This window comes from Sesamum indicum, linkage group LG2, assembly GCF_000512975.1.
Source record: "Sesamum indicum cultivar Zhongzhi No. 13 linkage group LG2, S_indicum_v1.0, whole genome shotgun sequence".
NCBI classification, from domain to species: Eukaryota; Viridiplantae; Streptophyta; class Magnoliopsida; order Lamiales; family Pedaliaceae; genus Sesamum; species Sesamum indicum.
The window spans coordinates 9,117,602-9,136,053 of NC_026146.1; positions in this window are offsets into that span (position 1 = coordinate 9,117,602).

Consider the following 18,452-nt stretch of genomic DNA (forward strand, 5'->3'; position numbering starts at 1 on the left):
GAATAATATATATATATATATATATATAATATTATATTATCCCCATTCAACCCTAGCCCATAGTTGTTGGATTCATATATATATATATATATAATAATTATAATATTATCCCCTGGTTCAAATTAGAATAACATTTCTAATAACACAACTGCATCGAGTCAGAAGAAATAAAAGGGAGTGGGCTCAAGTTTTGTTACACAAAAAAATACAGAATTGTAAGGCTGCATAAAGTTCACTGTTTCTAGGTGGTCGAATAATCTCATCTGTAACTGTAAACGACATGAGCACAAAACAGAGACATAATTACTAATATTATGAATGCACCAAACGCCACAAGACGAGAGCTATACACTCTTGGTTCAAAGAATTCAAGTACGGATGTCCTTGCCAGCACTCATTCAACTATCTCTCTTGCATAAACAATTTTTGCCAATAAATTTAGAATTATTTCCTTCGCCTTACGGCTCATAAGTAGGTCAACCAATTGAAAAAATCCGCACTACCTTCCCTGTCATACCAAAAATAATTAAGCATATGATCTCTATGAGTCTAAAACGGATGGTTCAACAAATTGTGATTCATTATACGTATATGCACACCCTAACAAATAAATTTATACAATATTAATGTTGAATGGTAAGGCGAAACAACATACAAAATCTCCATGACAACCTTGAAACCAGCGTCACGGGTTAGTAGTGGTCTACGATGTTCGCATAACTTCCATTCCACACAAATAAGTCTGAATTACAACCGATTCATTGGTTGAGCTAAACTCCATTGGGCTTGCCCACGATCCACCACTAGAACGCAAACCAGAACTATGCATCCCATCACGACTCATTTCCCACATACACTGAAACATGTTTTGATATTTTACATCCAATAGTCAATTTGAAAATTAGTAGAATTTGTGAAGTGCATGTTGACTGGAATGCGCGATGGAATGCTACGAAGTAATAGATTCGAATAATAGTAATGGTAATAGATTACCAAATTAAAACAAAGGAAAAGTTATTTCACCTAAATAAATCCAATAACATTTACAATACTTTTTTTGGGGGATTGGCAAAAACTTACTGAAGGAGCTTTACCCAGAAAAAACTTAACAATATTAAGATACTGGAATAGTTCAAGATATACGAAGTATTATGTAATTGCTTCTCTTACAGTAGAGTAACTTGTATGTATAACATATACCTATATGACTTTGAAGATTATGGCCAACCCATGTGATGGGTGTCGAGACCATAAAAAATAATTCCTATGAACACTTTTGTAGAAGTGGGAGTAGGTTCGATTCCTCAGGGATTGGCTTTACCGTCGATTCCTTAACCCATGTGATGGGCCTTCGATATTTCTCCGATTTTTTTTCGATGGCATGATTGCTAACGTCACACGTTATATCGAATGGAATCCAATCAGGAGGCCGGATCACGGGTGCTAAAGTCAAGGAATCTTTCAACATATCGAAGGCTTTTGCACAAGCATCATCGAACTCAAAATTTGCATCATTTTGCAACAATGCATACAATGGTTGGGTAATCTTCAAGAAATCCTTGATAAATCGATGATAAAATCTTGCATGACCAAGAAAGGAACGAATCTCCCACAAAAAAATTATATATATATATATATATATATATCCAAATTTAAATAAAATAAATCTAATATACACTTATTTGATATATAAATAAAAAAAGTAAATAAAACATAAATTAAAATTAAATTAATTAATAAGTATAAAATTGAAGTATATTGAATAAAAATGATTTAAAAATAAAAAATATAAGAGTATGATTTAATATTAAAGTAAGTTTTAGAATGCATCTCTAACTATATCTTTTAGATAAAGTCAAATAATGGGACATTTATCTACATTAGATAAAATAAAAATATTCTTTTACATGATAAAATAAAATTATAAGATACAACAGAGAATTGTGGTTTATAAAATTTAATAAAATAAAATTGAATTTTTATATGTAAAAAAATTAAAATATAATATGATGATAAAATCATCAATAAAAAAGTCGGACATTAAAGAGTTTCATAATAATAGACGTGTTAAAATATTTATACACTTATATGAAGGTAAAGGATTCTATTAAATATTTGAGAAAGTCGAATAATTTATGCAATGAAGCCTTAAAGCGTTTATTTTTAATCATCATTTTAATATAATTATGATTTTTTAATATATATTTTTTTGATTGTTCATTTGTTGAATATTTATACATGCAGCAAAAGATTTGAAAATTTTGAATGCAACAGATTGAAGACGAGGAAAGCTCTCCAACGTTCTAAAATGAGGGCGAAAGACTGGAAAATATTCAACAAGTTTTAGAAGATTTAATTTATTTATTCTATTTTTTTCACTATTTATGATGAATTTCATATGTACTAGCAGTTTAAACGAAATTTAGCATTGTTCGTTTTTAATAATTCTAGATTGAGCTTAATCTCGCTAATGTTTTGAAATTGCTAATAAAAACAAATTCATGTTATACTTTAGCAAAATTACTTATATGCTTTAAATATATATTTTATGTTGGTTTTTGGTGTATCTTTTGTAACACTTTACGTTCTTAATTTGTGTGTGTTCACTAATTATTCATTGTACCTATTAAATGGAAATGGAATAGAAAAGTAAAGGCATATCTTAATAAAACATTATATGTTATGTTGGATATATTGAAGGTAAATTGTATGATATATAAAGTAAGGATGAATGAATAAATGAATGAAATGAAATAAAAAAATATAAAAAAAAAATAGTTTTGAAATTTTGAGATATTTTGTATTTGCAACTAGAGAAACATCATGTAAGCAGCTCGCATCAAGGTATCAACATTCATAAAACACAAAATGTATAAAGTGAACCATAGTTATATTCCACCAACAATACTATAACATAAGTAAATCTATATAAACTAAAAATAAAATAAAAATCTATAATTTTCTAAATAATTATTGATAACTCATTCAATTCAAAGAAACTAATATTTTATTAGAACCACTACATAAAGGTAGTTTATTATATTCAACCTTATAAGTGTCCATTATTAAAGAATATTTATTATTATAGTCACGATAAAAAATAAAAATATTTCTCGTGCCTTGGCATGGGTTTTGTACTAGTATTTAAAATGAAGACCAACAAATGATTCCATCTATGTACCAGAGTTTTTTAATATTATATTTTTAAATTAAGTTTTTTTTATCAATAATTAGCAAAATGATGATTTCTATAAAAATATGCCCTAATATTTACGACTTCTTTACAATATAGTACATTTACTAAAAAAAAATCATTTTTTTGAAAATAACAATCAATATATACTGTATAATTTTGTAATTATATATTTTCTATCCATCCGTTGACTAGGTTTATTATCCGATTTATTTTTATTTTATTATATTTTGAGATTTGCTTCATACTTATTATGATTCCATCTCGCAATTAATATATGTCATAAAAGTTTAAGACCATATCTAAATCATTAAAATTAAAGCATAAAAAAACATTTTATTGAATAACATAGAGAACTTAAATTCAATAAAATAAATAATTCTTCAAAATCCTTTAAATCGTGACTTATGAATTAAGATAGGTTATGAAGAAAGTTTCCTTAACTATAAATAATTAATCAATATTATAATATCATGTAATTGGTGATAAGAAGCTGAAATGAAGAAGAACGCGGGTAGCCGAAGATGAAAGCCATATTTCAGAGTGAATTGCTGTTGAATCTTATTCATGGCAAATGCTCTGTTACAGTGTTTAAATACAGAAGGGAAAGATGATGAACGGAACTAACAAAACAGCAACTAACCCAAACAACTCTATTAACCACATCAGCGCCAGCCAACTAATAAAAACGTAAAAGAAATATACAAAGCTATAAAGAAAAACGTTAAGAACAAAAACACGCTTCTTCTTCCTTCCTTCTCTGTTCTGATATCTGTCTGCAAAGTTCTCAGCCAATTCCTTCTTTAGCTTGCGTTTCAGCTTGTTTTCTTCCAGTGCATCCATCATTTCTAACACCCCCCCCCCCACAAGTTGTACTTGGGACAATGGCAAACAAGCCCAACTTGCCCAATAAAGCAACGAACAAAGGACCAAAAAGAGGTTTAGTGAATAAATCGGCAATTTGATCACGACTTCGAACAAGCACGGGCATGAGAAAACCAGACTTATAGCAATTACACACCACAAGGCAATCAATATCTAGGTGCTTTGTACGTTCATGAAACACGGGATTCGCCATTATGTGAATGGCTGCTTGGTTATCACAATGAAAAGGAATGGGAAGTGAGACTGAAATACCAAAATCCTTGAGCAAATAAGAAATCCATTGAAGCTCACAGGTGGTCGCAGGCATACTGCGATACTCAGCCTCAGCTGAGGAGCGTGAAATCGTGCACTGTTTCTTCGTTTTCCAAGAAATGAGTGCAGTGCCAAAAAATATAGCAAAACCAGTGAGTGAACATCTAGAGTCAAGGCAAGCGCCCCAATCCGCATCACAGAATGCTTGTAACTGAAATGAATTAGAGGTGGCAAAGAACAAACCAAGGCCCGAACAACCTTTCAAATAACGAACCAAGTGCAATGCTGCCTGCCAATGAGATTGACAAGGCCTTTGCATAAATTAGCTGAGCTGCTGCACAGCGTGAAAAAGGTCTGGACGTGTGAAACAGAGGTACAACAACCTCCCAACCAAACGACGATACCGTTCAGGCTCAGCAAGAAAATCATCTAAAATTGACTGTAGTTTAATCCCAGGAGGCAAGGGAGTAGTGGTTGACTTGGAAGACTGAAGACCACAGTCGTTAATTATGTCCAAAATATAGTTAGTTTGAGTAAGTGAAATGCCAGCCTCAGAACAAGCAATTTGGAGTCCGAGAAAATACCTCGCACACCCCAAATCTTTAATTGTGAACTGCTTATAAAGATAGGTTTTAACTTCAGCATTACCTCAAGTGAATGAGCCATAAGCAGCACATCATCACGTATACTAGAAGTCCAACAAAACCAGACGGCAAAGTTTTGAAAACTAAGCAGTGGTCATGCCCAGACTGCATGAATCCAAACTTCTCCAAGCTGCATGTAAACTCAGCGTTCCATTGGCGTGAAGCATGTTTCAAGCCATATAAGGAACGCTTCAAGAGACAGACATGCCCAGGTTCAATAGGATAACCCTCAGGTGCATCCATAAAGATTTCTTCATCAATATGCCCATGTAAAAAGGCATTGTTGATGTCAACTTGATGCAATGGCCACTGGAAAGTTGCAGCAATGGTTAAGAAAAGACGCACAGTAACACATTTTGCAATTGGAGAGAATCGTTCAGTGTAATCAACACCTTCTACCTGCGTGTAGCCCTTAGCTACAAGTCTGGCTTTGTGGCGTTCAACAGAGCCATCCTCTCGTAACTTGGTCTTAAAAACAGATTTGCATCCAATGGGAGACTTATCTGCTGGCAATGAAACTATCATCCAAGTTTCATTTCGTTCCAGTGCTGCCAGTTCCAGCTTCATAGTTTCAACCCACTCTGGAATGGCAGCTGCTTCCCTGTAGTTTCTTGGTTCCTGCAAGGTAGACAACGAAGCTACAAATCCCAAGTATGCAGAGTCATAGGCAGTGATTATAGGAAAAGAAGATGATGAGGATAGATGACAAACAAAATCATTAAACCAAGATGGCTTGTGATGTGTACGCGAGGATCTCCTAACTACAGGAATGGGTTCAGGTGAAACTTCTGTAGGAGAATTTGAGGTTGTTTCATTAGGCTGATGAGAGATAATAGTGTCATCAGTGTCCTCAGTTAAAGGAATAATGGGCAGAGGGATAGGTGTGGGAGGACTTTGAGTACGGAGGAAAGGGAAGTGATCTTCATGGAATATAACATTTCTGGAGACAAAGAAACTCTTGGTGTCTAGATCAAACACTCTGTATACCTTTTGCCCAATAGGATATCCTACAAATACACATTTAGACGTACGTTTGTCAAATTTTGAAAGAGAAGGCTCTGGTTTGATAGCATAACACAAACACCTTATAGTGCGTAGATGTGAATGGGAAGGAGGTTTGTTATGTAGCATCTCATATGGACTTTTCCAACCTAAAACAGCAGTAGGATATCTATTAATGAGATAAGTGGCTCCTAGAATAGCATCCCCCCAGAATTGACGAGGATAAGAGGCTTGAAACATGATGGATCGAGCGATTTCAAGAAGGGACCTGTGCTTACGCTCCACAACTCCATTCTGTTGTGGAGTGTATGCACAGCTTCTTTGATGGATTATCCCAGAGGTACGAAGGTAATGTTGGAAAGAGGAACTAAGAAATTCGCTTCCATTGTCCGTGCGAATAGTTTGAACAGTTTTGTTAAACTGAGTGGATACTAGTTTGCAGAAATTCTGGAACAATTCTAGTGTTTGGCTTTTGAATTTCATGAAGAAAGTCCAAGTAGTTCTAGTAAAGTCATCTACGATCGTCAAGAAGTAATGACACCCACTTGTGGTGGCAACCTTATAGGGACCCCAAATGTCTAGATGGATAAGAGCAAATGCAGAATTGGTCCGTATTTTACTGGATTCAAAGGGTAGTTTGTTCATTTTAGCAAGAGCACACACATCACAAGGAGTTTGTTTACAATCTAATTGAGGTAAATTCACAATATGCTTCATAGAACAATTGGACAAATGACCAAGTCGTCGATGCCAAAGAGTATATTGATTCACATCAGTGGTACAAGAATGCGAGCTACAGTTTGAATTCAAGGTTATAGGACTAGACTTGAGAACATATAGATTCTTAACCAGATAGGTCGTAGCAAGAACCTTATTAGTCTCCAGGTCCTGCAGAGTGCAAGTAGAAGTTAGAAATCTGAATTCAATGGATGAAGAAGCGCATAATTCTCTAACTGAGAGCAAGTTAACAGAAAATGTAGGTATATGGAGGACATGATTGAGTTGAATGTTAGGCGTAAGGTGAACAGAGCCTATATGAAAGACCTTTTGTGTGTGACCATTGGGAAGATGGATGATCAAAGGATGAATGAGTTTGGTATAGGAACAGAATAAATAAACATCTGCACAGATGTGATTAGTAGCTCCACTATCTATTATCTAAGAACTAGAAACTGCAGGAGCAGAAAAAGCACAGTTACCTACGAACTTATCAAGCTGTGCAAAGTTGATTTGAAGGATCTGATGGTCTCTCTTCAAACATAAGCTTCTTCATTTCATGCCGTATGAGCTCAGTAATGCTTGAATGTTTCTCTTCAGCTGAGTTCTGACTCATATCTCCAGACACCATAGCACTATAACCTCTTCCTCTTCCTGCAACCTTCTTCCTTTGATCTGTCATATCTTTGTACCAATCAGGTACGCCATGTAATTTAAAACACGAGTCCTTCATATGTCCTGTCTTTTGACAGTGCTCACATACTACATGTCTTTTATCTGTAATCAATTTCTTCTTGTAACCCTGTCCTTTAACCTGAAATGCAACACCACTGTTAGTTTCCACGCTGCCTAGGTTCATTTGCATTTGCTTTTCCATTCTGTTAAGCATGGAATAGGCCTTAGTGACCGTGGGTAATGGTTCCAACAACAGTATCTGGCTACGTGCTTGATCATACACTGAATTCAAACCAACTAGAAATTGTATCAAATGGTTTGAAGCATTCATTTCATCCATAGCTTTATTCACTGCACAAGTGCAGCCCGTACAGACGCATTTTGGCATAGGTGCCAAACACAAGCTCGTCCCATAGACGTTTTAGCTTTGTGTAATACTCAGTAATTGACAAATTTTCTTGTGTAACTTGCCCAATTTCCCTCTGTAGTTGAAAAATCAATGGACTATTGCTCTTACCATAGCGAGCTTCTAATTCAATCCATAGTTCGCGTGATGATCCGACATACATGAAGGATTCTGCTAATTCCTTCGTCATACAGTTAAGTATCCAGGTAGTAACCATGGAATCAATACGATTCCACCTCTTAAACTCATCTGTGTTTGACGGTGGACGAATAGCAGTTCCATTAATGAAATCCACCTTCATTTTTGCAGTAAGAGCTCTTTTGACAGCTCGACTCCAGGTGAAATAGTTGCTGCCTGTGAGCAGGGCTGACACTATCTCCATCCCAGGCTGATCCGAAGACTGCAGTTGCATGAAATCAGGGTTAGAAATGCCACGAGAAGTGGCATCATTTCCAGGCGAAGTGCTGTAATCTGCCGTTGCCATGGCAGAAATAGGTAATTTGTTTCACACAATAAAGGATATGCAGAGACCTTCACAAGGATGGCTCTGATACCATGATAAGAAGCTGAAATGAAGAAGAACACGAGTAGCCGAATATGAAAGCCATATTTCAGAGTGAATTGCTGTTGAATCTTATTCATGGCAAATGCTCTGTTATAGTGTTTAAATACAGAAGGGAAAGATGGTGAACGGAACTAACAAAACAGTGACTAACTCAAAGAACTCTGTTAACCACATCAGCGCCAGCTAACTAATAAAAACGTAAAACAAATATACAAAGCTATAAAGAAAAACGTTAAGAACAAAAACACGCTTCTTCTTCCTTCCTTCTCTGTTCTGATATCTGTCTGCAAAGTTCTCAGTCAATGCCTTCTTTAGCCTGCGTTTCAGCTTGTTTTCTTCCAATGCATCTATCATTTCCAACAACTGGCAATTAGCTGATATTTGCCTTTCAAAAATTACGCAATTGGTAATTAGGAAAATCGATTTTGAAAATCAAATTATGGAAGTTGATCACTCATATAATATTTTAATGCATAATTTTTAAATCACATGACATTGTTTTCATGTATTTTTAAAACTACTGTCTCGCTATAGTATTTATTTGCCTAACATGTTTTGGTTGTGTTTTTATTTTTTTTGTTAAACATACTTGGTGTAATGTAATTGTTTCAATGGATTGAGTTATATGCACGCATCAAACTATATATAATTTATTTATATCCCTATAATTATAACTTCTCAAAATAATGATTATAATTTACATAAATTCAACAAGAATTTAAAAAGTTATAAATTTAAATTAGAAAGTAACGATCTACGCACGAAAGAAGTGCCTCTTCTTAATGGTTATTCATTTAATGGGTGAATTTTTTTAATGTAAATAGATCCAACATCAATAAGTTTATCATTTGTTTTAGTTTGTTAATTTGTTTTGTATCATTATTAATAAAAAAACACTTCCCCAACATACAAATATTGAAAAAAAAAGTATATTTACAATTATTACATTCATATATATATATATATAATAGCTAAAACAAAAAAAGAATTTGCTAGTAATTTCAATTATCTATAACATGTAATTCAATTAATATCTAATAGCTGAATAATAATTAATTTAAATAAATTTAAATAGTTGATATTAAATATTAAATATTTTTTTACTAAAACGTATATATTGCATGCACGGGTTAATAACTAGTTTTATTTAATATAAATGAAGTTGGAAAAGGCTATCCAACTTTAATTATAACGGGAATATTTGCCAAGGCTTCTACTTTTTATATAAAGTAATTTTTGTCAACATCACAACGAATACTCCGCAACAGTATTGCCAGTTTTTAGAGAAAGTAATTTTTGCCTACATCACAACCAATACTCCGCAACAGTATTGCCAGTGCCATTCAATATGACCCAACACCAAAAAGAACAATTCTCAAGTTGACATGCTACACAACAGATAAGTTGCAATTCCTCTCAGCAGAAGATTTTACAGTACACATAGCACTAGTATCATTCAGCTATAGCCACAGGAATTCCAGCTTCCGGTGAACCAGCTGACATTAAACCTGCCAAACAAGGATTTCTAATTGTCACTCTCAATTCTGAAAAAAGATCTGGTCTAAATTGATGGAGGAATGACTTGAACAGAAAAACAATACCACACTCACCCCTAGACATGAAGAAGGGAAATCAAGTGCACTTATACAACTGAAGCCTAATCATGCTCATTCAATGGCAATCATCTAAACCCATGGTGCTTGCTAGTTGCTTCCACAAGCTATGAAGAAACTCATCTTCTATAGCCTTACAACCTCTATTAGCTACTTCTAAGAAATTCTAGTCTCTCATGGAAATGCAACCAAACCATACCATTCTTAAAAGACACAGCTTGCTAGCAGCATAAAGGTTCAAATATCAAACCTTCCTCGCTTAACTGTGGGTCAGTGAATTTTTAACTATATTCAAGCTTCACTCGCTGACATTAAGGGACTAAGCCCTCACTTGCATGCATAGGAGACGCCTAGAGGAAAGGACTAAACCTTCAAGGGGAGCTCAACACCGACTCAACCCTCTAATGATGCAAGTGGTAAAAAAAGAGATCTTAAAACTTCTTGATGTATGTATGATCTTTCCAATCTCCGATAGTGAGTGGGTAAGTCCAACTCAAGTGGTACCTAAGAAAACAAGTATAACTGTAGTCGGACATTCTTTTTGAAAGTTGGTGCCTACTTGTGTTCAAAATGGTTGGTGAGTTTGTATTGATTATAGAAAACTTAATTATGCCACTAAAAAAGATCATTTTCCACTTCCCTTCACAGATCAAATGTTAGAAAGGTTAGTCGTTCGTTCTTATTATTGTTGTCTTGATGGATATTCAGATTTCCATCAAATTCCTGTGCCCCCCTGAAGATTAAGAGAAACCACATTCACCTTCATAGAAGTTTTCATGGACGATTTCACTATTTATGAAAATTCATTTGAACATTGTTTGGAGAAATTAACCAGAGTCCTTGAAAGATGCATAGAAAAGAACCTCGTACTAAATTATGAAAAATGTCATTTCATGGTAGACCAAGGTTTAATTTTATGGTACATCGTATCCTCTAGTGGCATACAAGTAGATAGATCTAAGGTAGATGTCATAAAATCTTTGTCTTACCCCGCCAGTTTGTGCAAGTACTGTAGTGGCTAAGACCTGCAGTTAGGCAGTGTATAGTTTAAAAATTGACAGGATGACCCCACCTCAGGATCTGGTGTAGATTAACAGAACCAATATTCAAATCCAATGCAACACCAACCAAATATTTAGAAAATGGGTAAAAGTATGACAACAACCAAAAACAAATTCAATCCCTCCACACCGGGTGCTTCCCCTATACTAAGCACATAACTTGATCCAGACATAAACCCTTATAGACCCACGTGGAGTTTTCATCCCCATCTGGCCCGACACTACCCGCCTCCCTTCTTATCAGAGAGATTCGACGATCTCCTCTCTCTTTGCGATTATCCGGCCAAATAAAAAGGGAAAAAACACATAGAAATTTACCGCCTCAGCAACTGGAGATTCCACGTTAGATCCAGCTTAGGTCTTGCATGTAATAATCCATTTAGCAAGCAAGTTGAGGACCGTGAAAATGATAATAAAAATCATGGACAACAGTATCGCTAGCTTTCTCCATTCTTTGATCTTTAAGTGCTTTTCATGCACCTGATCAAATGTGTTGGGATACCTTAATCGATAGTAAGCCAGAAAGCATAATTCGTCCTGATTGTCCGGTGACTCCTTGTACTTGTTTGCTATTACGAGTAATGTGCTTAAATTAAAAATGACTCCGACAAGAGATATAGAGAACGGCAGCCAGAAATAGATGCAGTTAAGGGAGGAAGAGGATCCCTTAATGATGGCCGTGAGAATCACGCCCTGAAAAATAAAGTAATAATTTGCTATCTGGAAAACGCTCGCTTCCATCTTCAAGTTTTCTTCTTCCATTTTATCTATTTCCTCTTCTAATCGAGCTATTGTTGAGGAATGGCCGGCATTATTTGTCTGGCTACCTTCTCCACCGCATTATTTGAGGAATGGCCATATCAGCTAGATGATCAATTCTATTAGGATTCAAGCGTTAGGTTAGGCTGCAATCGGCGGTTATTACTTCAAATTCTGAGTACACTCTATTATTCCATTTAACATATAATAGGCACATTTATATGTAAAATTATGTTACTTAAAAATATATTTAAAAAGATATAACCTCTACTGCCGGCCCACCCTCGTGTCCGCCTCCTAGCTCCACCTTCGTCACCAGCTCCACCATCCTTCCCCACGCCCCATCGCCCTCCTGCCCTTGCCCACTCTCCCCTAGTTGTCGCCCTCCTTCTCCTTCCCTTTCTCCATCTCGCGGCCCGATGCCGCCCCCTTCCCTCTTCCCCTAGCTCCTGGCCCCATCACCACTCCCCCTCTACATCCACCCAATACCATTGCTGGCCTCCCCTTTCCCTATTCCAATCACCAGCCCTTTTCCTACAGGCCCTTGTTCTCAATAATATAAAATATGGAGAGGCCGGGGCGGGGTTGGGACAAGCCCCGTATCTGGAGCCAGGGCAGGTTCAAGAAGCCACAAACCAGCCTCCGATCGACTTTTTTTATTTATTATAATTTTAATCATGTTTTGATGAATTTAATTTTGAGCATCTCATATTTGATACTTTTTCTTTTTTTGGTAAATTTAGTTCTAAACATCTTATATTTGGTCATTTTTTGACAAATTTGATTCCCGTCATATTGAAAAACACCAATCCCCAGCAACGACGCCAAATATTTGATGGTTGTCGAGACCACTAAAAATAATTCTTACGAACACTTTTGTAGAAGTGGGAGTAGGGTCAATTCCTCGGGTATTGGCTTTACTGTCGATTCCTTCAAAGAAAAAAAATAATTGGGGATTTTGATTGTGAAAAAGAATAAAAAACTAAATTAAACTAGAGAGCTAATAAAATTAGAATAGGTAAATATAGGAGAAGACTTTTCTGGTTAAGGTCGGATTCATACTCAATTCCATTGGTTGATCATTGGTGTAAATATAACATTTGATTAAATAAATAAACCAGTATGGTCATTAGTACGACCTAACGACCTCACCTTTCATTACCTTTTCCTCAGCAAAGGTACGACCATTGGTTAGATCCATAATCAATGGACAATCCTGGGAATGTCCACAAGATTTAATCCATCAACAGCATTAAGAATCAGAAAGACCTGATTCTAACTAACAAATTGCTACGAGAATAATTCATTTAAGTTAGATCATGCATTCCCCATAACATAACTAACTACTATGACATAAATAATCATGTTAAGTTGCTACTGAGTATTGAACTAAACAAACAATTAACGAATTTGAAATATTGCTCAATTTTTCCATCTTTACTCCATCAGTTTCGGCAGCAACACAAGACTCTCCAGGCAGAACTCCGACGACCAGTCCTTCTAAATGTAATGTTTACAAGCGGTGGCTTGTTGGGGAAGATGGAGCAAATTTCTCTGGCCATACTAAAAAAAATGGAACAAATAATGGAGACCTCAAATGCCTAACAATTGATGTGGACAATCTTGATTTTCGCAAGGGTATCTATGACTTTTCTATATATTATCACACAAAATAAGGATGCAAGATAAACATGTAAACAGTATTATTTTTAAGATTGGAGGTTTGATTATGCTTCAACAAGGTAATGTAAACAACTAGCAAAAAGGTCCCCAGTTTTCACTAATCCTAACATTAATAATGGTTTAATCAATCAACTTATAAACACATCACAATAAGTAAAGGAGGCTAAAAGCTAAATGTTACTAATCGTGTGATATTATTACATTTTCAGCATTTAAAGACTTGACGGGAAGAAAATGTGGCAACTTTGGCAACAGAAGACACTTAAAGAAAAGGAGGAAACTGTGGCAGATTTGCATATTTGATTAGACGCCTGCACACTGTGCAGAAGAATGAAAGGAGCAATTTTTGCTACTGAAGATGGAATGATTGATGAACGAATTTTACAAAATTCTCGTGTTTGGAAGGCTTGCTAGGATCAAGGAATTAGTAGATTTAACTCTTTTTTGTCAATTAGGTATCTACCCTATTTTTGTGTTCAAGTTAATGGGGTACTAGCAGTATAAATAGAGAGGCATTTTATACCTCTTGGATCTTTTTTTTTCTACTTTTTACTTCTATGTTTTGAATACATTGTATTTTTTTTAATGAAATTCTACTTTTCTCTTATGAATTCTTCTATTAGTATGTTATGCTAATCCTTTTATTTTCCACTTCAAGTTATAGTGATTGCTTGATTCCCAAATATTGTGAGATCTAATCTATGCTAATTCACTTTCATTTAAAAGATATTTTTATTCTCTCTACTCTCATTACAAATAATCTGATTTATAAATAATATAGTCAATTATTCATTATCAAAATATTTATCTAACTAATTGACCTTGCAAATCCATAGTTATTTGTATAGTTCAAGAATTATTAGCAACATAGCATGATTGATTATGTGAGAGTAGTTAATTATGTTTCTCCCCCCTCTTTTATTTTTTGAAGAAACCAACTTACGACCAATCCTCGTTGAATTGACCCTACTCACCACTTTTATCAAAGTGTTTGTAGAAAATTATTTTTTATGGTCTCTACACCCATCAAATTTTGACTCTGTTGCGGGGGATTAGTGTTTTTAAGTAAATTTCTTCTCAACTACTTATTTTTGCTATTGATTTTTTATGCCAAGATCTTCTCGTAGAGGTGAACTAAAGTTTGATCCTTAGATCAAGAAGATCACACGAAAACTTCATTGGGACTATTTGAGCATATCGGACTCACGCCAAGGCATCCACCGACCCTCTGACTGATCAGGCATCATGCACTCAGGGACCTTCTCTTTCCTTTCTCTCCTTAATTTTCGTCCTTGAGTTGTATGTCTATATACACATTGAGGGCAATGTGTTAAGTGTGAGGGTATTGTGTTATAGATATCTATAAAATTGGTGGGTGATTTTTGGTATTGGGGGGTAACTTTGACTTGTGTTACTCCTTGATTGATGAATTTATAATGAGTCTCTTGATGAAAATATTTGTGAAATATTTGCTTTGATCCACTGGTGAGTTTTTCGTGACTCAATGACGTTGTATGCAAGGAAAATATATGCTCCATGTTTTAGATGATTCATGGTTAAAAATTTGTTTTTTGCAATAACGACTTGAATTAAAGTTTATACTTGTGAAGTTAACAGACTGAACATACCATGTACGACTTTGAGCTCAAAATACTCATTAGATATTTCATTTTTCATGAGAGAAAATGCTTTTGTGACTAGAGCATCACGAAAAATGGGTGTCTACTCGAACGAATGGTTCTCAAAACAAGGTGAGGATTTGAATGTTGTGGTTTTTGTGCACTAAAGAATGTATTTCAAAACAAGTGTGGGGGTTTTTATATTGTGATTTTGCATGATGAAAAAGTGTGGAAGCTAACATTATTACCTTGTTCTATGTCTAATTGCAAAAAGAGAGGAAAAAATAAAAGAAAAGAAGAAAAGTTGGCAAGAGACAAGAAACCGATATTCTTTCCTCATGAAAAAGAAAAAGAAAAAAAAAAGAAATAGCAAGGCATAGTTCAAGAAGTTATCAAAAAACTTGGGGAATTGAAATGCTAGATGAGTTACTCTCGAGAGCCTTGATTAAATTGATCAGTTGATTTCTTGGTGCTCTATTTGAATTTCTTGGAATTTAACCTCCTTATCCATAAAACTTTCTACCCCCAAATCAGCTCCATTATAATCAAAGTTAAAGACTTTTTTATGTATATGTATGCATATTTCCAAGTGGTGGAGATGTGGTAGATAAGCAAGCATATGATGAAGTATTATCATAGCAAGTATTGAGGAAAACACTCACCCATACACACCCGAGTTTAAAAGCATATATGTTGAGTTGTCTTTACCATGAGGCGTGTCATTTCTTTTGCACACAGTTACATCTTGCCTTGAGTGTTTTCACTTTTGAAGAGGGATCCAAATGCTAAATGATCTAATTTTGCTCAAGGACTAGCAAAATATTAAGTGTGTGGATAATTGATAAGTGCATAAACTGCCACATTTTAATGAGAATAACGTCTTTTTATAAAAGTTGTTCCTAATCATATGGTATTATTGCATTTTCACCATGCAAAAACTTAATGGAAAGCAAAGATGGCAACTTTGAGCTAAAAGCGGCAATCGAAGACACTTAAATAAAGGAGAAAATTGTGGCATATTTACATATTCGATCATACGCCCCCACGCTTAGTGTTTCAATCAACTCTGTAGAAGAAGGAAATGAGAAATTTTTCCTACAGCGGTGGAATGATTGCTGCATGAATTTTAGAAGACTCTGTTGTTTGGAACGCTTGCTAGGATCAAGGAATTGGTTTATAAACTCTTTGGGGCAATTAGGTATCTACTCCACTTTTTTATTCAAGTTCATGGGGTACTAGTAGTATAAATAGAGAAGCATTTTATACCTTTCGATCTTTTTTTATCTTCTTTTTACTTCTAGCTTTTGAATACATCGCTGATTTTCTAATGCAATTCTACTTTTCTCTTATGAATTCTTAAATTACTGTGTTACGCTAATTCTTTTATTTTTTAGTTGAAATTATGGTGATTGTTTAATTTTCAAATACTGTGAAATCTATTCTATGCTTATCACTTTCATATAAAAGAAATTTGTGTTATTCTCTGTGCTCTTATTACAAATAATTTGATTCATGAATGGTATATCAATTATTCACTGTCAAGAATATTTACCTAGCTAATTGAACTTGTAAATCCATAATTATTTGTGTAGTTCAATAATTAGTAGCAACATAGCATCGTTGATTATGTGATAATAGTTAATTTTACTATGGAGAATGTGATCTAACTTAAATAAATTCTCGTAGGAATTTATTGGTTAAAATTAAGCGTTTCTATTTCTTAATGTTGTTAGTGAAATAAATCTTGTGGACTTTTCCAAGATTGTTCATTAATTAGAGAATTAGCCAATGGGCATTCCCTAGCTAACGAAAAGGTAAGGAAAAATGAGGTCGTTCTGTCATACCAATTGCCAAAACTGATTTATCTATTTAAACAATTGATATTTTTGTATCAATGATCAATAGTGGCATCAAGCATAAACCTGACTTTAACCAAAAAAATTCTCTCATATTTATTCATATTATTTAATATTGTCTTTTTAATCTCACCCAAAAACTTTCTCCAAAGTTTTTGTAGAAAATTATTTTTAGTGGTCTGCGTATCCATTCCCCCTAGATTACAGGAAATATTATTAGGGGCATAGGAAAATTTTAATCCATATCGTTTTTGGTCAAGTTTAAATCAATTTTATGACAGATGCAATACATTTACCATGTAATTGGTGTACGATTTAGAAAAATGATTAATCACATGACAAGTGTATTAGACATGCTCTATGATTAATTTGATTCCTCTAAATGTAGTTTGGGTAAGAATTTTGTGAGGGGCATATGTGGAAAATCAATGGAGACAACATTTGTGTGTTTGTGTGTTTTGAAATTCCAACTTACTCATCCTATTTAATTTGAATTCTTCCCGCATTAGAGATCAAACTGGTCAAGTTGGCAGGCAATGCAAAGATCAACGATTGTCACTACAACTTCACCATTCCGGCAAGGCTGACGTATGTTTTGGTATTATTATATTATTTGAATTTTCTAGAAAATAAATTGTACTATTATGAATACTTTTACTTTAATAATTTGTCGAGCTAAACAAAATAAGTGAATAAATAAAAACCTCAAAATTAAGAAAATTGTAAAAGTTTTGCGACATATAAAACTTATGGTTAAAAGAAAAGAAATCTTTTAATTAAATATTAATAAATAAGAGAATTTATAATGAAAAAAGACCAAGGTTTTTTTTGTCCTAAAATAGGGCAAAAACTAGTAGTTGAAAATGAAATTTTTGATGGATAATTCTTTTAGAATTCAAGAATAATTTAATAATTTTCTAAATATAACAATATATTATAAGGGGGATTATAGTAATTTTTAATTTTTAACTTGAATTCAAGTCAGTCCTCTGACAAACGAGACAAATTTATTTTGTGATTCACTTTCTTTTTATTAGTAAGTTATTACATTTAAACAGATCAGTTCACTTCAAAACATGAGCCATTAATTAATTACTTTGAATTTGTACGGAGATGAACGCTTCATATTTTATCTTTCGAAAGGCACAATGCATCGTATCTTTATTGATACTTTACAATATCATATTGCTCCCAAAAATTCCAAAAATTAAATGGTGAGCAATATAATTTTCAAGTTGCTATAAGCTTATTGCATATTAATATAGCCTTTTTTTTCTGGTAAAATTTAACAGTTATTGCCTACTTATACATTTCAATCTATTTTGTATTTTAGACTACGCAAGCCGTATCTTAGTCATTTCGTTTTATTTGTACTTATTTTATTTTCTCATTCATGATAATTGTTTTACTTCTTATTTTTTTTGGTTCAAACTGATGAAATGATATTGAGATTTTGAAATTATTTCGAATTACTTTTTCTTTATTCGGCCATTTTCTTGTACTCAATAAAAGTAAGTTTCTA